At 37.2% G+C, this 18588-nt stretch overlaps 1 non-coding gene across 1 annotated transcript; it reads left to right on the top strand.

The window, feature by feature from the left end:
- The first annotated feature begins 10591 nt into the window (after positions 1–10591).
- On the top strand, positions 10592–10695 carry LOC130947913 (small nucleolar RNA R71). The gene has a single exon (XR_009072860.1). It is a non-coding gene; the product is annotated as a small nucleolar RNA R71 (small nucleolar RNA).
- The last annotated feature ends 7893 nt before the right edge of the window (positions 10696–18588 follow it).

Genomic DNA, 18588 nt, shown 5'->3' on the forward strand with positions numbered 1-18588 from the left:
GAGAGTGGCATAAGATTTATGCCTGACCCCAGGTCACACAGAGCTCTTTCAAAGATCATGGTGCCTATGGTGCAAGGTATTATGAATTTACCAGGATCTTATTTCTTTTGAGGTAAAGTTTGCTGAACCCATGTATCTAGTTCACCAATGAGCAAGGGAGGTTCACCATCCCAAGTCTCATTACCAAACAACTTGGCATTCAGCTTTATGATAGCTCCTAGATATTGAGTAACTTGCTCTCCAGTTACATCTTCATCCTCATCAGAGGAAGAATAGTCTTCAGAGCTCATGAATGGCAGAAGGAGGTTTAGTGGAATCTCTATGGTCTCTATATGAGCCTCAGATTCCATTAGGTCCTCAATAGGGAACTCCTTCTTGCTTGAGAGACGTCCCATGAGGTCTTTGGTGCACGAAATTGCAATCACACTTTTGCAATCCCGCACAACTAACCAGCAAGTGCACTGGGTCGTCCAAGTAATACCTTACGTGAGTAAGGGTCGATCCCACGGAGATTGTCGGCTTGAAGCAAGCTATGGTTATCTTGTAACTCTTAGTCAGGATATCAAAAATTATCAGGATTGATTGTGAAAAGTAAAAGAACATGAAATAAGTACTTGATTTGCAGTAATGGAGAATAGGTTGAGGTTTTGGAGATGCTCTGTCTTCTGAACCTCTGCTTTCCTACTGTCTTCTTCTTCAAACACGCAAGGCTCCTTCCATGGCAAGCTGTATGTAGGGTTTCACCGTTGTCAATGGCTACCTCCCATCCTCTCAGTGGAAATGTTCAACGCACCCTGTCACGGCACGGCTATCCAGCTGTCGGTTCTCGATCATGTCGGAATAGAATCTAGTGATTCTTTTGCGTCTGTCACTAACGCCCCACAATCGCGAGTTTGAAGCTCGTCACAGTCATTCAATCATTGAATCCTACTCAGAATACCACAAACAAGGTTTAGACCTTCCGGATTCTCTTGAATGCCGCCATCAATTCTAGCTTATACCACGAAGATTCTGGTTAAGGAATCCAAGAGATATCTACTCAATCTAAGGTAGAACGGAGGTGGTTGTCAGGCACACGTTCATAGGTGAGAATGATGATGAGTGTCACGGATCATCACATTCATCAGGTTTAGGAACAAGTGATATCTTAGAATAGAAGCAAGCATGATTGAATGAAAAACAGTAGTAATTGCATTAATCCATCAAGACACAGCAGAGCTCCTCACCCCCAACCATGGGGTTTAGAGACTCATGCTGTAGAAGATACAATGAAAAACGTGTAAAGTGTCATGAGGTACAGATACAATGTCAAAAGATCCTATTAATAGTGAACTAGTAACCTAGGGTTTACAGAAATGAGTAAATGACAGAAAAATCCACTTCCGGGCCCACTTGGTGTGTGCTTGGGCTGAGCATTGAAGCATTTTCGTGTAGAGGCTCTTTCTGGAGTTAAACGCCAGCTTTTATGCCAGTTTGGGCGTTTAACTCCAATTTTTATGCCGGTTCCGGCGTTAAACGCTGGGAATTCTGAAGCTGATTTGCAACACCGGTTTGGGCCATCAAATCTCGGGCAAAGTATGGACTATTATATATTGCTGGAAAGCCCAGGATGTCTACTTTCCAACGCCGTTGAGAGCGCGCCAATTGGGCTTCTGTAGCTCCAGAAAATCCACTTCGAGTACAGGAAGGTCAGAATCCAACAGCATCTGCAGTCCTTTTCAGTCTCTGAATCAGATTTTTGCTCAGGTCCCTCAATTTCAGCCAGAAAATACCTGAAATCACAAAAAAACACACAAACTCATAGTAAAGTCCAGAAAAGTGAATTTTAACTAAAAACTAATAAAAATGTAATAAAAACTAACTAAAATATACTAAAAACATACTAAAAACAATGCCAAAAAGCGTACAAATTATCCGCTCATCACAACACCAAACTTAAATTGTTGCTTGTCCCCAAGCAACTGAAAATAAAATAAAATAAAAAGAAGAGAATATGCAATGAATTCCAAAAACATCTATGAAGATCAGTATTAATTAGATGAGCGGGGCTTTTAGCTTTTTGCCTCTGAACAGTTTTGGCATCTCACTCTATCCTTTGAAATTCAGAATGATTGGCTTCTATAGGAACTCAGAATCCAGATAGTGTTATTGATTCTCCTAGTTAAGTATGATGATTCTTGAACACAGCTACTTTATGAGTCTTGGCCGTGGCCCAAAGCACTCTGTCTTCCAGTATTACCACCGGATACATACATGCCACAGACACATAATTGGGTGAACCTTTTCAGATTGTGACTCAGCTTTGCTAGAGTACCCAATTAGAGGTGTCCAGGATTCTTAAGCACACTCTTTTTGCCTTGGATCACAACTTTATTTCTTTCTTTTTCTTTCCTTTTTTTTTTCTTTCTCCCTTTTTTTTGTTTTTTTTTTTCTTTTTCTCTTTTTTTTTTCGGTTCCATTTTTTTTTTATTCACTGCTTTTTCTTGCTTCAAGAATCATTTTTATGATTTTTCAGATCCTCAGTAACATGTCTCCTTTTTCATCATTCTTTCAAGAGCCAACCAATCATGAACAACAAATTCAAAAGACATATGCACTGTTTAAGCATACATTCAGAAAACAAAAGTATTGCCACCACATCAAAATAATTAATCTGTTATAAAATTCAAAATTCATGCAATTCTTTTCTTTTTCAATTAAGAACATTTTTCATTTAAGAAAGGTGATGGATTCATAGGACATTCATAACTTTAAGGCATAGACACTAAGACACTAATGATCACAAGACACAAACATGGATAAACATAAGCATGAAATTCGAAAAACAAGAAAATAAAGAACAAGGAAATTAAAGAACGGGTCCACCTTAGTGATGGCGGCTTGTTCTTCCTCTTGAAGATCTTATGGAGTGCTTGAGCTCCTCAATGTCTCTTCCTTGCTTTTGTTGCTCCTCTCTCATGATTCTATGATCTTCTTTAATTTCATGGAGGAGGATGGAATGTTCTTGGTGCTCCACCCTTAGTTGTCCCATGTTGGAACTCAATTCTCCTAGGGAGGTGTTGATTTGCTCCCAATAGTTTTGTGGAGTAAAGTGCATCCCTTGAGATGAATCTCTCCATCTCCCATGGCTCTGAGGTGGAAGCTTTTGCCTTCCCTTTCCTCTTTCTAGAGGTTTCTCCGGCCTTAGGTGCCAAAAATGGTTATGGAGAAACAAAAAGCAACGCTTTTACCACACCAAACTTAGAAGGTTTGCTCGTCCTCGAGCAAAAGAAGAAAGAAGAGAGAGAGTGGTGGGGTAGGTGGGGATCCTGTGGGGTTCACAGATCCTGAGGTGTCAAGGATAATTCATCCTTGCACCAAGTGGCGAGCAAAAATGCTCCTACTGCCAATCCTGGTGTTAAACGCCGGGCTGGTGCCCATTTCTGGCGTTTAACGCCAGCTTGGTGCCCATTCCTGGCGTTTAACGCCAGTCTGGTGCCCCTTTCTGGCGTTAAACGCCCAGAATGGTGCCAGACTGGGCGTTAAACGCCCATTTGCTGTCTTTACTGGCGTTTAAACGCCAGCAAGGTTTTCCTCCAAGGTGAGCTATTTTTCTTTCTGTTTTTTCATTCTGTTTCTGCTTTTTCAATTGATTTTGTAACTTTCCATGATCATCAACCTATAGAAAACATAAAATAACAAAGGAAAATAATAAATATAACATTGGGTTGCCTCCCAACAAGCGCTTCTTTAATGTCCGTAGCTTGACAGTGGGCTCTCATGGAGCCTCACAGATGTTCAGAGCAATGTTGGAACCTATCCAACACCAAACTTAGAGTTTGGTTATGACCTCCCAACACCAAACTTAGAGTTTGACTGTGGGGGCTCTATTTGACTCTGTTTTGAGAGAAGCTCTTCATGCTTCCTCTCCATGGTTACAGAAGGAGAACCTTGAGTCTTATAGTTTGCACTGTCTGCAAGCCACGGAGCTTCCTGAATAGCAAATAATTGCTCATCCGGAAAGGCTTCAGAGATCTCAGTAGTAGGGAGGGATGCTCCTGCTACTGGTTCTATCCGGGACAGGTGATCAGCCACTTGATTCTCTGTCCCTTTTCTGTCTCTTATTTCTATATCAAACTCTTGCAGAAGCAACACCCATCTTATGAGCCTGGGTTTTGAATCCTGCTTTGTGAGTAGATATTTAAGAGCAGCATGGTCAGTGTACACAATCACTTTTGATCCTACTAAATAAGATCTGAACTTGTCAATGGCATAAACCACTGCAAGTAACTCCTTTTCTGTGGTTGTGTAGTTCTTCTGTGCATCATTTAGAATACGGCTGCCATAATAAATGACGTGCAGAAGCTTACCATGCCTTTGTCCCAGTACTGCACCAATGGCATGGTCACTGGCATCACACATTAGTTCAAATGGTAATGTCCAGTCTGGTGCAGAGATGACTGGTGCTGTGACCAGCTTAGCTTTTAGAGTTTTAAACGCCTGTAGACACTCATTATCAATAATAAATGGAGTGTCAGCAGCTAGCAAATTACTCAGAGGTTTGGCAATTTTTGAAAAATCCTTTATAAACCTTCTGTAGAATCCTGCATGCCCCAGAAAGCTTCTGATTGCCTTAACATTGGTAGGTGGTGGTAATTTTTCAATTACTTCAACTTTAGCTTGATCCACCTCTATTCCTTTGTTTGAAATTTTATGCCCAAGGACAATTCCTTCAGTCACCATAAAGTGACATTTTTCCCAGTTTAAAACTAGGTTGGTCTCTTGGCATCTTTTCAAAACAAGTGCTAGATGGTTAAGGCAGGAGCTGAATGAGTCTCCAAATACTGAAAAGTCATCCATGAAGACTTCCAAAAATTTCTCTACCATATCTGAGAAGATAGAGAGCATGCACCTCTGAAAGGTTGCAGGTGCATTGCACAGACCAAAAGGCATCCTTCTGTAGGCAAATACTCCAGAAGGACATGTAAATGCTGTTTTCTCTTGGTCCTAAGGATCTACTGTAATTTGGTTGTAACCTGAGTAGCCATCCAAAAAGCAGTAGTATTCATGACCTGCTAGTCTCTCTAGCATCTGGTCTATGAATGGTAAAGGAAAATGATCATTTATGGTGACTGTATTGAGCCTTCTGTAGTCAATACACATGCGCCACCCTGTAACTGTTCTTGTAGGAACTAGTTCATTCTTTTCATTATGAACCACTGTCATGCCTCCCTTCTTAGGGACAACGTGGACAGGGCTCACCCAGGGACTATCAGAAATAGGATAAATAATCCCAACCTCTAGTAACTTAGTGACCTCTTTCTGCACCACCTCCTTCATGGCTGGATTTAGCCGCCTTTGTGGTTGAACCACTGGCTTAGCATCATCCTCCAATAGGATCTTATGCATGCATCTTGCTGGGCTAATGCCCTTAAGATCACTTATGGACCACCCAAGAGCTGTCTTGTGTGTCCTTAGCACTTGAATTAGTGCTTCCTCTTCCTGTGGATTTAGAGCAGAGCTTATGATCACTGGAAAAGTGTCACCTTCTCCCAGAAATGCATATTTCAGGGATGGTGGTAGTGGTTTGAGCTCTGGTTTAGGAGGCTTATCTTCTTCCTGAGGAATTTTCAGAATTTCTTTTATTTCCTTTAGTTCCTCCAGATCAGGCTGAACATCTTTAAAGATGTCATCTAGCTCTGATTCAAGACTTTCAGTCATATTGACCTCCTCCACCAAAGAGTCAATAATATCAGTGCTCATGCAGTCATTTAATGTGTCTGGATGCTGCATAGCTTTGACAACATTCAACTTGAACTCATCCTCATTGACTCTCAGGGTTATTTCCCCTTTTTGTACATCAATGAGAGTTCGTCCAGTTGCTAGGAAAGGTCTTCCTAGAATGAGAGTTGCACTCTTGTGCTCCTCCATTTCCAGCACTACAAAGTCAGTTGGAAAGGCAAATGGCCCAACCTTGACAATCATGTCCTCAATTATGCCTGATGGATATTTAATGGAGCCATCAGCAAGTTGGAGGCATATCCGGGTTGGTTTGACTTCTTCAGTCAACCCAAGCTTTCTGATAGTGGATGCAGGTATTAGATTGATGCTTGCTCCAAGGTCACACAGGGCTGTCTTGGTGCAAGCACCTTCTAATGTGCATGGTATCATAAAGCTTCCTGGATCTTGAAGCTTTTCTGGTAAGCTTTTTATAATGACTGCACTGCATTCTTCAGTGAGAAATACTTTTTCAGTTTCTCTCCAATCCTTCTTATGACTTAAGATCTCTTTCATGAACTTAGCATAAGAAGGTATTTGCTCAAGTGCCTCTGTAAACAGAATCTTTATTTCAAGAGTCCTTAGGTAGTCTGCAAAGCGGGCAAATTGCTTATCCTGCTCCGCTTGGCGGAGTTTCTGAGGATAAGGCATCTTGGCTTTATATTCTTCAACCTTAGTTGCTGCAGGTTTATTCCTTACAGAAGTAGTTGGAGAAGCCCATTTTAGAGGGGTTACTATCAGCACTCTCAGGTGTCTGATTCCCTATTGGCGTTTGAACGCCAAGATTGGGTGGAAAATGGGCGTTTAACGCCAACTTTTCCCCCTTTTCTGGCGTTTGAACGCCAGAACTGGACAGGGAATGGGCGTTTAACGCCAGCTTTCCCCCCTTTTCTGGCGTTTGAACGCCAAGAGTATTCCTCTCTGGGCTCTTACTGTCCTCAGAGGGATTTTGGATAGTGGTTTGGCTATCCTCTGTCAATTGTTCCTTTATTGGCTTTTTGCTACTTTGAGCAGTGTTATTCACTGTCTTCCCACTCCTCAGTTGAACCGCTTGGCATTCTTCTGTTATCTGTTTAGATAGCTGCTGTTTTGCCTGATTCAACTGTGATTCTATGTTCTTGTTAGCAATTTTAGTTTCTTGGAGCATCTCTTTAAATTCTGCTAACTGTTTTGTCATCAGGTGTAATTGCTGATTAAGCTCAATCATCTGTTCTTGAGGACTAGGATCAGTGGCTACTGCCATAACTTCTTCTTTTGTAGAGAACTCATTGCTAGAGTACAAATGTTGATTTCTAGCAACAGTATCTATAAGCTCTTGAGCTTCTTCAATCGTTTTTCTCATATGTATAGATCCACCAGCTGAGTGGTCTAGAGACATCTGAGCTTTTTCTGTAAGCCCATAGTAGAAGATGTCTAACTGTACCCACTCTGAAAATATTTCAGAGGGGCATTTTCTTAGCATACCTCTATACCTCTCCCAGGCATTATAAAGGGATTCATTATCCTCTTGTTTAAATCCTTGGATGTCCAGCCTTAGTTGTGTCATCCTTTTTGGAGGGTAAAATTGATTCAGGAATTTGTCTGATAACTGTTTCCATGTCTTTATGCTTGCTGTAGGTTGGTTATTCAACCACCTCTTAGCTTGATCTTTTACAGCAAATGGAAACAGTAATAGTCTGTAGACATCCTGATCCACCTCTTTATCACGTACTGTGTCAGCAATTTGTAAGAATTGTGCCAGAAACTCAGTAGGTTCTTCCTGTGGAAGACCGGAATACTGTCAATTTTGCTACACTATGATAATGAGTTGAGGATTTAGCTCAAAGCTGCTTGCTTTAATGGGAGGTATACAGATGCTACTCCCATATGCAGCTGTAATGGGGTTAGCATATGACCCCAGAGTCCTTCTGGACTGCTCAATTCCACTTAGGTCCATGATGGGGAAAGGGAAATGATATGGATTACAAGTAGATTATTTATTTATTTATTTATTTATTTATTTTTAAAGTGACCGAAAAAAATATAAAATAAAATAAATAGAGAATAAAATAAAATTTCGAAAATTAACAGAAAATAAAATCAAAGCAAATTGAAGACTGAATCAATTAGTTAATTAAAAAGATTTTGAAATCAGCAATTGAAAAGATATGATTCAAAATTATTTTGAAAAAGATTTGATTTTTTTTTTGAAATGCGGAAAGAGAAAAACAACAAAATGACACCAAACTTAAAATTTTTAGAAAATCAAACACAAATTTTCGAAAATTTTAAAGGAAAAACACAAGGAGGACACCAAACTTAGAATTTTTAAAGAACAAGAAAGGACTAAGAACATGCAAATTCAAAAAAAATTAAAAGAAAACAAAGGCATGCAATTGACACCAAACTTAAAATATGAAACTAGACTCAAATAAAAGACTCTAAACCAACAAAAATAAAACAGTCCTAATCTAAGCAACAAGATAAGCCGTCAGTTGTCCAAACTCGAACAATCCCCGGCAACGGCGCCAAAAACTTGGTGCACGAAATTGCAATCACACTTTTGCAATCCCGCACAACTAACCAGCAATTGCACTGGGTCGTCCAAGTAATACCTTACGTGAGTAAGGGTCGATCCCACGGAGATTGTCGGCTTGAAGCAAGCTATGGTTATCTTGTAACTCTTAGTCAGGATAGCAAAAATTATCAGGATTGATTGTGAAAAGCAAAAGAACATGAAATAAGTACTTGATTTGCAGTAATGGAGAATAGGTTGAGGTTTTGGAGATGCTCTGTCTTCTGAACCTCTGCTTTCCTACTGTCTTCTTCTTCAAACACGCAAGGCTCCTTCCATGGCAAGCTGTATGTAGGGTTTCACCGTTGTCAATGGCTACCTCTCATCCTCTCAGTGGAAATGTTCAACGCACCCTGTCACGGCACGGCTATCCAGCTGTCGGTTCTCGATCATGTCGGAATAGAATCCAGTGATTCTTTTGCGTCTGTCACTAACGCCCCACAATCGCGAGTTTGAAGCTCGTCACAGTCATTCAATCATTGAATCCTACTCAGAATACCACAGACAAGGTTTAGACCTTCCGGATTCTCTTGAATGCCGCCATCAATTCTAGCTTATACCACGAAGATTCTGGTTAAGGAATCCAAGAGATATCTACTCAATCTAAGGTAGAACGGAGGTGGTTGTCAGGCACACGTTCATAGGTGAGAATGATGATGAGTGTCACGGATCATCACATTCATCAGGTTTAGGAACAAGTGATATCTTAGAATAGAAGCAAGCGTGATTGAATGAAAAACAGTAGTAATTGCATTAATCCATCAAGACACAGCAGAGCTCCTCACCCCCAACCATGGGGTTTAGAGACTCATGCTGTAGAAGATACAATGAGAAACGTGTAAAGTGTCATGAGGTACAGATACAATGTCAAAAGATCCTATTAATAGTGAACTAGTAACCTAGGGTTTTCATAAATGAGTAAATGACAAAAAAAATCCACTTCCGGGCCCACTTGGTGTGTGCTTGGGCTGAGCATTTAAGCATTTTCGTGTAGAAACTCTTTCTCGAGTTAAACACCAGCTTTTATGCCAGTTTGGGCGTTTAACTCCAATTTTTATGCCAGTTCCAGCGTTAAACGCTGGGAATTCTGAAGCTGATTTGCAACGCCGGTTTAGGCCATCAAATCTCGGGCAAAGTATGGACTATTATACATTGCTGGAAAGCCCAGGATGTCTACTTTCTAACTCCATTGAGAGCGCGCCAATTGGGCTTCTGTAGCTCCAGAAAATCCACTTCGAGTGCAGGGAGGTCAGAATCCAACAGCATCTGCAGTCCTTTTCAGTCTCTGAATCAGATTTTTGCTCAGGTCCCTCAATTTCAGCCAGAAAATACCTGAAATCACAGAAAAATACACAAACTCATAGTAAAGTCCAGAAAAGTGAATTTTAACTAAAAACTAATAAAAATGTAATAAAAACTAACTAAAATATACTAAAAACAATGCCAAAAAGTGTACAAATTATCCGCTCATCAGTCTTCCTCATTGGGATTCACGTTCTCTCCTTCCTCCCTAGGTTCGTCCATTTTGATTATGTCAATGGCCTTGCACTCTCTTTTTGGATTCTCTTCAGTATTGCTTGGGAAAGTACTAGGAGGAGTTTCAGTTACTTTCTTACTAGGCTGGCCCACTTGTGCCTCCAAATTTCTGATAGAGGACCTTGTCTCACTCATGAAACTTAAAGTGGCCTTAGACAGATCAGAGACTAAATTTGCTAAGTTAGAGGTACTCTGCTCAAAATTCTCTGTCTATTGCTGAGAAGATGATGGATAAGGCTTGATATTGCTGAGCTTATTTCTTCCACCATTATTAAAGCCTTGTTGGGGCTTTTGTTGATCCTTCCATGAGAAATTTGGATGATTTCTCCATGATGAATTATAGGTGTTTCCATAAGGTTCACTACCTCTGCCATTGCAAGATTCTCAGGATCATAAGCTTCTACTTCAGAAGATGCCTCTTTAGTACTGTTGGATGCATTTTGCCATCCATTCAAACTTTGAGAAATCATGTTGACTTGCTGAGTCAACATTTTGTTCTGAGCCAATATGGCATTTAGAGCATCAATTTCAAGAACTCCCTTCCTTTGAGGTGTCCCATTATTCACGAAATTCCTCTCAGAAGTGTACATGAACTGGTTATTTGCAACCATGTCAATAAGTTCTTGAGCTTCTGCAGGCATTTTCTTTAGGTGAATGGATCCACCTGCAGAATGGTTCAGTGACATCTTAGAGAACTCAGATAGACCATAATAGAATATATCTATCATGGTCCATTCTGAAAATATGTCAGAAGGACATCTTTTGGTCATCTGCTTGTACCTTTCCCAAGCTTCATAGAGGGATTCACCATCTTTTTGTTTGAAGGTCTGAACATCCACTCTAAGCTTGCTCAGCTTTTGAGGAGGAAAGAACTTAGCCAAGAAGGCCGTGACAAGCTTATCCCAGGAGTCCAGGCTATCTTTAGGTTGAGAGTCTAACCATGCTCTAGCTCTGTCTCTTACAACAAAAGGGAAAAGCATGAGCCTGTAGACTTCAGGATCTACTCCATTAGTCTTAACAGTCTCACAGATCTGCAAGAACTCAATCAAGAACTGATAGGGATCTTCTGATAGAAGTCCATGAAACTTGCAATTTTGTTGTATTAGAGCAACTAATTGAGGTTTCAGCTCAAAATTGTTTGCTCCAATGGCAGGAATTGAGATGCTTCTTCCATCAAACTTGGACGTAGGTGCAATATAATCACCAAGCATCCTTCTTGCATTATTATTGTTGGGTTCGGCTGCCATCTCCTTTTCTTGTTCGAAAATTTCAGCAAGATTGTCTCTGGATTGTTGTAATTTAGCTTCTCTTAGTTTCCTCTTCAGAGTCCTTTCAGGTTCTGGATCAGCTTCGACAAGAATGCCTTTTTCCTTGTTCCTGCTCATATGAAGGAGAAGAGAAAAGAAAAAGAAGAGAAATCCTCTATGTCATAGTAAAGAGGTTCCTTATTATCAGTAGAAGAAGAAAGGGGATAAAGAAAGGAGAATCCAAACACAAAGGTGAGGACAAGGGCAGTGATTTGAGATGAAGAGAAGTGTTAGTAAATGAATGAATAAATAGAATAAGATGAGAGAAAAGTTTTCGAAAACAATTTTGAAAAGTAGTTAATGATTTTCGAAAATTAAGATAAGAAATAAAATTAAAATTAAAATTTAAAACAATTAATTAATTAAAAAGAATTTTTGAAAAAGAGGGAGGTATTTTCAAAAATTAGAGAGAGAAAAGATGTTAGGTGATTTTGAAAAAGATAAGAAATAAACAAAAAGTCAAATAGTTAGTTGAAAAAGATTTGAAAGTCAAATTTAAAAAGATAAGAAGATAAGAAGATATTTTGAAATCAAATTTTTGAAAAAGATAAAATTTTGAAAAAGATATGATAAAAAGATATGATTAAAAAGATATGGTTGGAAAAGATTAAATTTTTTTAAAATTAAAATTAATTACTTGACTAACAAGAAACTAAAAGATATGATTCTAGAATTTAAAGATTGAACCTTTCTTAACAAGAAAGTAACAAACTTCAAATTTTTGAACCAATCACATTACTTGTTAGTTAAGTTTCGAAAATTTTGAAATAAAATTAAGAAAATATTTTGAAAATAATTTTTGAAATTTTCGAAAATCATAAAAGAAAAATTAAAAAGATTTGAAAGTTGAAAAAGATTTTGAAAAGATAAGCTTTTTAAAATTGAAATTTGACTTGGCTTACAAGAAACAACTAATTTTAAAATATTTTTTGACTAAGTCAACCCAAATTTTCGAAATTTTGAGAGAAAAAAAGGAAAAGATATTTTTTTGATTTTTGAATTTTTTAATTATGAGAGAGAAAAACATAAAAAAATGACTCACAACATGAAAATTATGAATTAAAACACATGATGCGTGCAATAACACTATGAATGTCAAGATGAACACCAAGAACACTTTGAAGATCATGATGAACATCAAGAACATATTTTTGAAAAATATTTGATGAAAAGAAAACATGCAAGACACCAAACTTAGAAATCTTTAATGCTTAGACACTATGAATGCAAAAATGCACATGAAAAACATCATACAACACGAAACAAGAAAATTTAAAGATCAAACAAGAAGACTTACCAAGAACAACTTGAAGATCATGAAGAATAGTATGAATGCAGGAATTTTCAAAAAATGCAAGAACAATATGAATATGCAATTGACACCAAACTTATCAATTGACTCAAGACTCAAACAAGAAACACAAAAATATTTTTTATTTTTATAATTTTATTATTTTTTGGATTTTATTTTATATTTTTTGAAAAACATATAGAAAAAGGAAAATAAGAAATTCAAAATTTTTAAAAAGAATTCCAAGAATCTTTCAATGTTAGCCTAAAGTTCCAATCCAAGTGTTGGACATGGCTTAATAGCCAGCTAGCTTTAGGATATAAATCAGTCATACAACAGCTGATATTTCAATTAACTTGCCTCTATGCTGATGGTTGGAAGCCTCAATCCAAAAGAATTTGGATATGGCTTTACAGCCAGCCAGGCTTCAACATGCTTCATGAAATACTAGAATTCATTCTTAAAAATTTAGAATAATTTTCGAAAACAGATGAGAAATACTTTTTTTTTGAAAAAATTTTTGAAAATAAAACAAAAAAAATTACCTAATCTGAGCAACAAGATGAACCGTCAGTTGTCCAAACTCAACAATCCTCGGCAACGGCGCCAAAAACTTGGTGGACGAAATTGTGATTCATACTCAAATTGTTGCCCGAAATTGATTCTCAGGTAATGGCCCCAAAAACTTGGTGCTCAATACCATGGTCTAAACATAATTTCACAACTTCGCTCAACTAACCAGCAAGTGTACTGGGTCGTCCAAGTAATAAACCTTACGTGAGTAAAGGTCGATCCCACAGAGATTATTGGTATGAAGCAAGCTATGGTCATCTTGTAAATCTAGTCAGGCGGATAATAAATGGTTATGGAGTTTTCAAATAATAATAATAAATAAACTGAAAATAAAGATAGAAATACTTATGTAGATCATCGATGGGAATTTCAGATAGGCGTATGAAGATGCTGTGCTCCTTCAGAATCTCTGCTTTCCTACTGTCTTCATCCAATCCTTCTTACTCCTTTCCATGGCAAGCTGTATGTAGGGCATCACCGTTGTTAATGGCTACATCCCATCCTCTCAGTGAAAAAGGTCTAAATGCTCTGTCACGGCACGGCTAATCATCTGTCAGTTCTCGATCATGTCGGAATAGAATCCCTTGATTCTTTTGCGTTTGTCATCACGTCCAACAATCGCGAGTTTGAAGCTCGTCACTGTCATTCAATCCCGGAATCCTACTCAGAATACCACAGACAAGGTTTAGACTTTCCGGATTCTCAAGAATGTCGCCATCAATTCTAACTTATACCACGAAGACTCTGATCTCACGGAATAGAAGGCTCGGTTGTCAGGCGAGGGCAACCATGCGTCGTGCATCAGGAATCCAAGAGATACACACTCTAGCTTTCACTTGTAGAACGAAAGTGGTTGTCAGGCACGCGTTCATAGGGACGGATGATGATGAGTGTCACGGATCATCACATCTATCAGGTTGAAGTACGAATGGTATCTTAGAACAGGAATAAATCGAATTGAATAGAAAATAGTAGTAATTACATTAAAACTTGAGGTACAGCAGAGCTCCACACCCTTAATCTATGGTGTGTAGAGACTCCACCGTTGAAAATACATAAGTGAAGGTCCAGGCATGGCCGAATGGCCAGCCCCCAAAATATGATATGAATTTGAAAATAGGGAGAAGGACCTATGGTCAAAAGACCGAATGGTCAAAGACACTGAATACAATAGTAAAAAGTTCTATTTATACTAGACTAGCTACTAGGATTTACAGAAGTAAGTAATTGATGCAGAAATCCACTTTCGGTGCCCACTTGGTGTGTGCTTGGGCTGAGCTTGAACTTTACACGAGCTGAGGCTTCTTTTGGAGTTGAATGCCAAGTTGTAACGTATTTTTGGCATTCAACTCTGGTTCGTGACGTGTTTCTGGCATTTGACTCCAGAATGCAGCATGGAACTGGCGTTGAGCGCCAATTTACGTCATCTAATCACGAATAAAGTATAGATTATTATATATTTCTGGAAAGCTCTAGATGTCTCTTTCCAGCGCCGTTGAGAGCGGGCCATTTGGAGTTCTGTAGCTCCAGAAAATCCATTTTGAGTGTAGGGAGGTCAGAATCCAACAGTATTAGTAGTCCTTTGTCAGCCTTTTATCAGAGTTTTGCTCAGGTCTCTCAATTTCAGCCAGAAATTACCTGAAATCACAGAAAAACACACAAACTCATAGTAAAGTCCAGAAATGGGAATTTAGCATAAAAAATAATGAAAACATCCCTAAAAGTAACTGGATTATACTAAAAACTATCTAAAAACAATGCTAAAAAGCGTATAAATTATCCGCTTATCACAGACCCAAACCCATTTTCTTATGAATTCACCTACACAAGTCCATTCAACAGCTAACTCTCCCTACAGGATCCATCCTCCACTGGCCCAATCAACCCAATCGCCTATACCCAATTAAGGCCCCACAACAGCATTGGCTCGACTGGCCTCGACCTCAACTGTGGCTAACCTTGCCTCTTACCGCCAAACATCAATGGAGAAAGAAGACATTTACACTCCTCCAGCAGAGCTCAATTGTTGGGCCTATTGACTGCCTTCCATACTTTTTACTCCAATGTGCTGCACGATAACTACAACTCCCTACATCTAGGCCATTCCAATAGTTTAAATTAAATCTCTACGATAAAAAGGCTTGACACACTACAATTCTGTAAAAGTATATCGGAACACCAGATTCGCTTCCATTAGTAATATAGATAGATAGATATGTCATTCTTAGGCATGGAACATGTCAGCCACACAAGATTTCACACTTAACATGCATTTTCTATAATGTAGTTAATTGTTTTGAGCTTAATCTACAAACTTGCTTTATTTGTTTTCTTAAATACTAAGGGTAGCCTCATATTCTATAGTCTAACCTAACGTGGCTTTAAATTTATTAAAAAGGCCTGATAGTTTTTTGTTTACCGAAAACTAAAATAAATAAAAAATGTTTCAAATATTTTATTTTCTTTTAAAAAACTAATTTAAATGAAAAAATACCAAAGTTAGTTTTTATGATAATAATATATCAATTTGTAGAATATTTTTACATATGTAAAAGTATTTATTAAAAACTATAAATATTTTAAAATTTTTGTTACTTTTAGAAGACTATTTATGTATCTATTTATATCTTAATAGGCCAAGCAACCTTAGTAGGTCTATTAGCCTAATTTATGAGTATGGATTTAGTCTCGCCTAATAATAAATTTTGACTTTTAAAACTACCTATGCATAAAATTATTTTATGACCGACCAAATTTTGGGAGCTGCATATTTTTTAGTCATACATTGTGGTTTAAGACCAAAATTTATGTGTTCGTGTTTTGGTTCATTAATCCTGTAATTTGTGTATTTGTCTTTTGGTTACTTTTGTCTTCTTATTTTAATTCATACAAGATTAATCTGCTTTTCAAAAATATATAATTGTAACTTATTTTATCACTTTTTGTTCTAAACTTTAATTAATTATATTGTTCCTTAATGTTATTGAAGTTACAACATAGAACGTTTTATTTTCATAGCCCTTCAAAACATCAGTTATTTTTGGAGATGATCCAAAACAACTAATCTTTTTTGGAATTAATTCAAAACATCTTTATTTATATTTTCTTTGGAGTTATCTTGCTTTTTTAAAATTGCCATCACAATAATAGAAGGAAAGTTATTAGGTTTGCTTCTCTTAATTAGCATTTTGCTTTTGCGCCACCTTTTAAAATTTTTACTGTCGTTGATTTACTTTTAGCGATCTTTACGCATCTAATCTTAGCCTCTATAGAACTCTCCTTTATTTAATTTATGAGAATATATTATATTTTTATCTATTTATTTCTAATCATTTATACCATTTTTATATATTTACTTATAATTTTATATATTATTTTATTATAAATTAAATTATTTTTTACTCACGATTCAACCGCTAAAATCTAAACCAATAAACATAAACTAGAAAGAATACTGTTTCATTGACTGGTTCGACTTTTTTTTTGTCTTGGTCAATTTTTTAACATGCTTGATAGCAACAGTATGAATCTTTGTATTACATTGGACCTTGCATCATACAAAACTTTCACCACATTCACCCGGCCTACCCATTTTCATAATTGGGCCTTAGAAAGTCCCTACTCATTCAACCCCAATAATCACAACACTTTTTAGATTTTGTCATGTTTTTTCTAGAAGATGCTGCTTTATTATCGCTTTTATCTTTTCTTGTAGGATATATTTCTTTCCTTCAGGAATTGACTGACATTTTTTAGGATAATTTTGCATCTTCTTCTGTTTATGTTCATGATTCTAATTACTTGAGTACTATTTAACAAGGTCAACATGAAATTTTCTGGGACATGACTAGGTTCAACAAAATCACAATGGATATACCAAATCTTTACCCAGAAATTCATCTACATGCCCTTAAGAGTAAATTATGACTTGAAAAGTTCTAGGAAGCCAGTGAAGTGGCTATGCCAATAGGGTTGGGCATGGTTTGGATTTTTAAAAATCTAAATTACATCCACTTTATAACCAATTTTGTAGTTCATAAAAAACAAAATTAGAACTGAATTAAAAAGGAGAACCGGTTCTAAACTGGTTTAGAAAAATAAAAACTGGCTTTTAAAATTCAAATTCAATTTTAATTACAAATCAATTTTAAATCTAGTTTTTTTAAAAACTCGATTTTAAAACCCTATTTTTTAAAAATCCAATTTTAAAATCCGATTTTCTTGAAAATCCAGTTTCAAAACCAGATTTTTTCTATTAAAAATCCAGTTTTGAAATTGATTTTTTGTTACAATTTTCTGTATGGCCTAGAATAACGTACATGCTTCCTGTTTAGTACTAGTTAATTCTAGTTTCATGGCTACACATTCATCATTTGATAACTCTAGTCTCTGGAGAAAGAAAAGAAAAGTGAAAATTGTACATACACAAATTTGAAAAGAAAGCAACTATTTACAAAATGAAAGAAGTACTTATGAATATCTTTTGCAACTCAGTTAACAGTTTAACATTGTCCAAGTGGCCTAAAATTCTATATTGCCACATTAATGTCTATCTTTGATCAATCATTGAATCTCTAAACAAAATTTTCCAAAGCTTACACATGTATCAAGAATGATTTGGCTACTACTATATTAAACAAGGTTTTGAAAATGATTTGGCTACTACTATATTAAACAAGGTTCTGAAAATCGGTTCGAATTGGCTGGTTGAACTAGTCAAACCGTAAACCAATGAAAATACCAAATCGGTCAGATTCTATAACTAAAAGATTCAAAAACCAAAGTTTGACTGTCGAACTGGTCGATCAAACTAAACTGGGACTCAGCCAATTTTTTTATTTTTGCCCAAAAGTCCAAAATGGCACTGTTTGGTTTAGAGGAGAGGAATCCTAACCTAAACGCACAGCAGCAGTACCCTCACCTCTCTCACAGTCTCACTCAGCCACTCTCCTTCTCCTTCCTCTCATCGAGCTCCTCCCTCACTCCCTCACTTTCGTCTAGCTACCGCTGTTGTCACAACTTCTAGAAGCTGCCTCTATCGCGCAGCCATCGTTTGAACTTTGAAGCTACCATTGTCACTACAACCGGTCTTGCCTCCTGCCTCCATCATGCAGCCACTGTCCCGCTGGTGCCAATTCTGTTCCACTGCGCTCCTGCTCTTCAGTCGCGTCAGCCCTTCCGTTGTGCTCCCTATCCCCTTTTGTGTTCAATCTGCTCTCTTCGAAGTATTTTTTAACTGTAATTGTTGTTAGTTAATCTATGAACTTTGATTTTTCATTACTGTGGTTTAGAATTGTGATAATCTTAAATAATTGTTGTTAGTTAATCTGTGAACTTTGCTGTTGTTAATTTTTTTTTATTTTGTAATTATCTATGTTGAGTTGTTGACTATTGAGATTACTGGATTATTGTGGGTTGTTGTAAGTCTGTGATATTATTATTGGATCGTATTGTTATTGGATTGTTGATAATTTTTAGATATGGATGAGAGTATCAACCAAGAAGCACCTAAGAATAATAATGCAGAGAATAATTTGGCTTCGAATGAAGCTTCTCTTCCTCCTGAATCT

The sequence above is a fragment of the Arachis stenosperma genome, chromosome 1 (assembly GCF_014773155.1).
Source record: "Arachis stenosperma cultivar V10309 chromosome 1, arast.V10309.gnm1.PFL2, whole genome shotgun sequence".
In the NCBI taxonomy this organism is placed as follows: domain Eukaryota; kingdom Viridiplantae; phylum Streptophyta; class Magnoliopsida; order Fabales; family Fabaceae; genus Arachis; species Arachis stenosperma.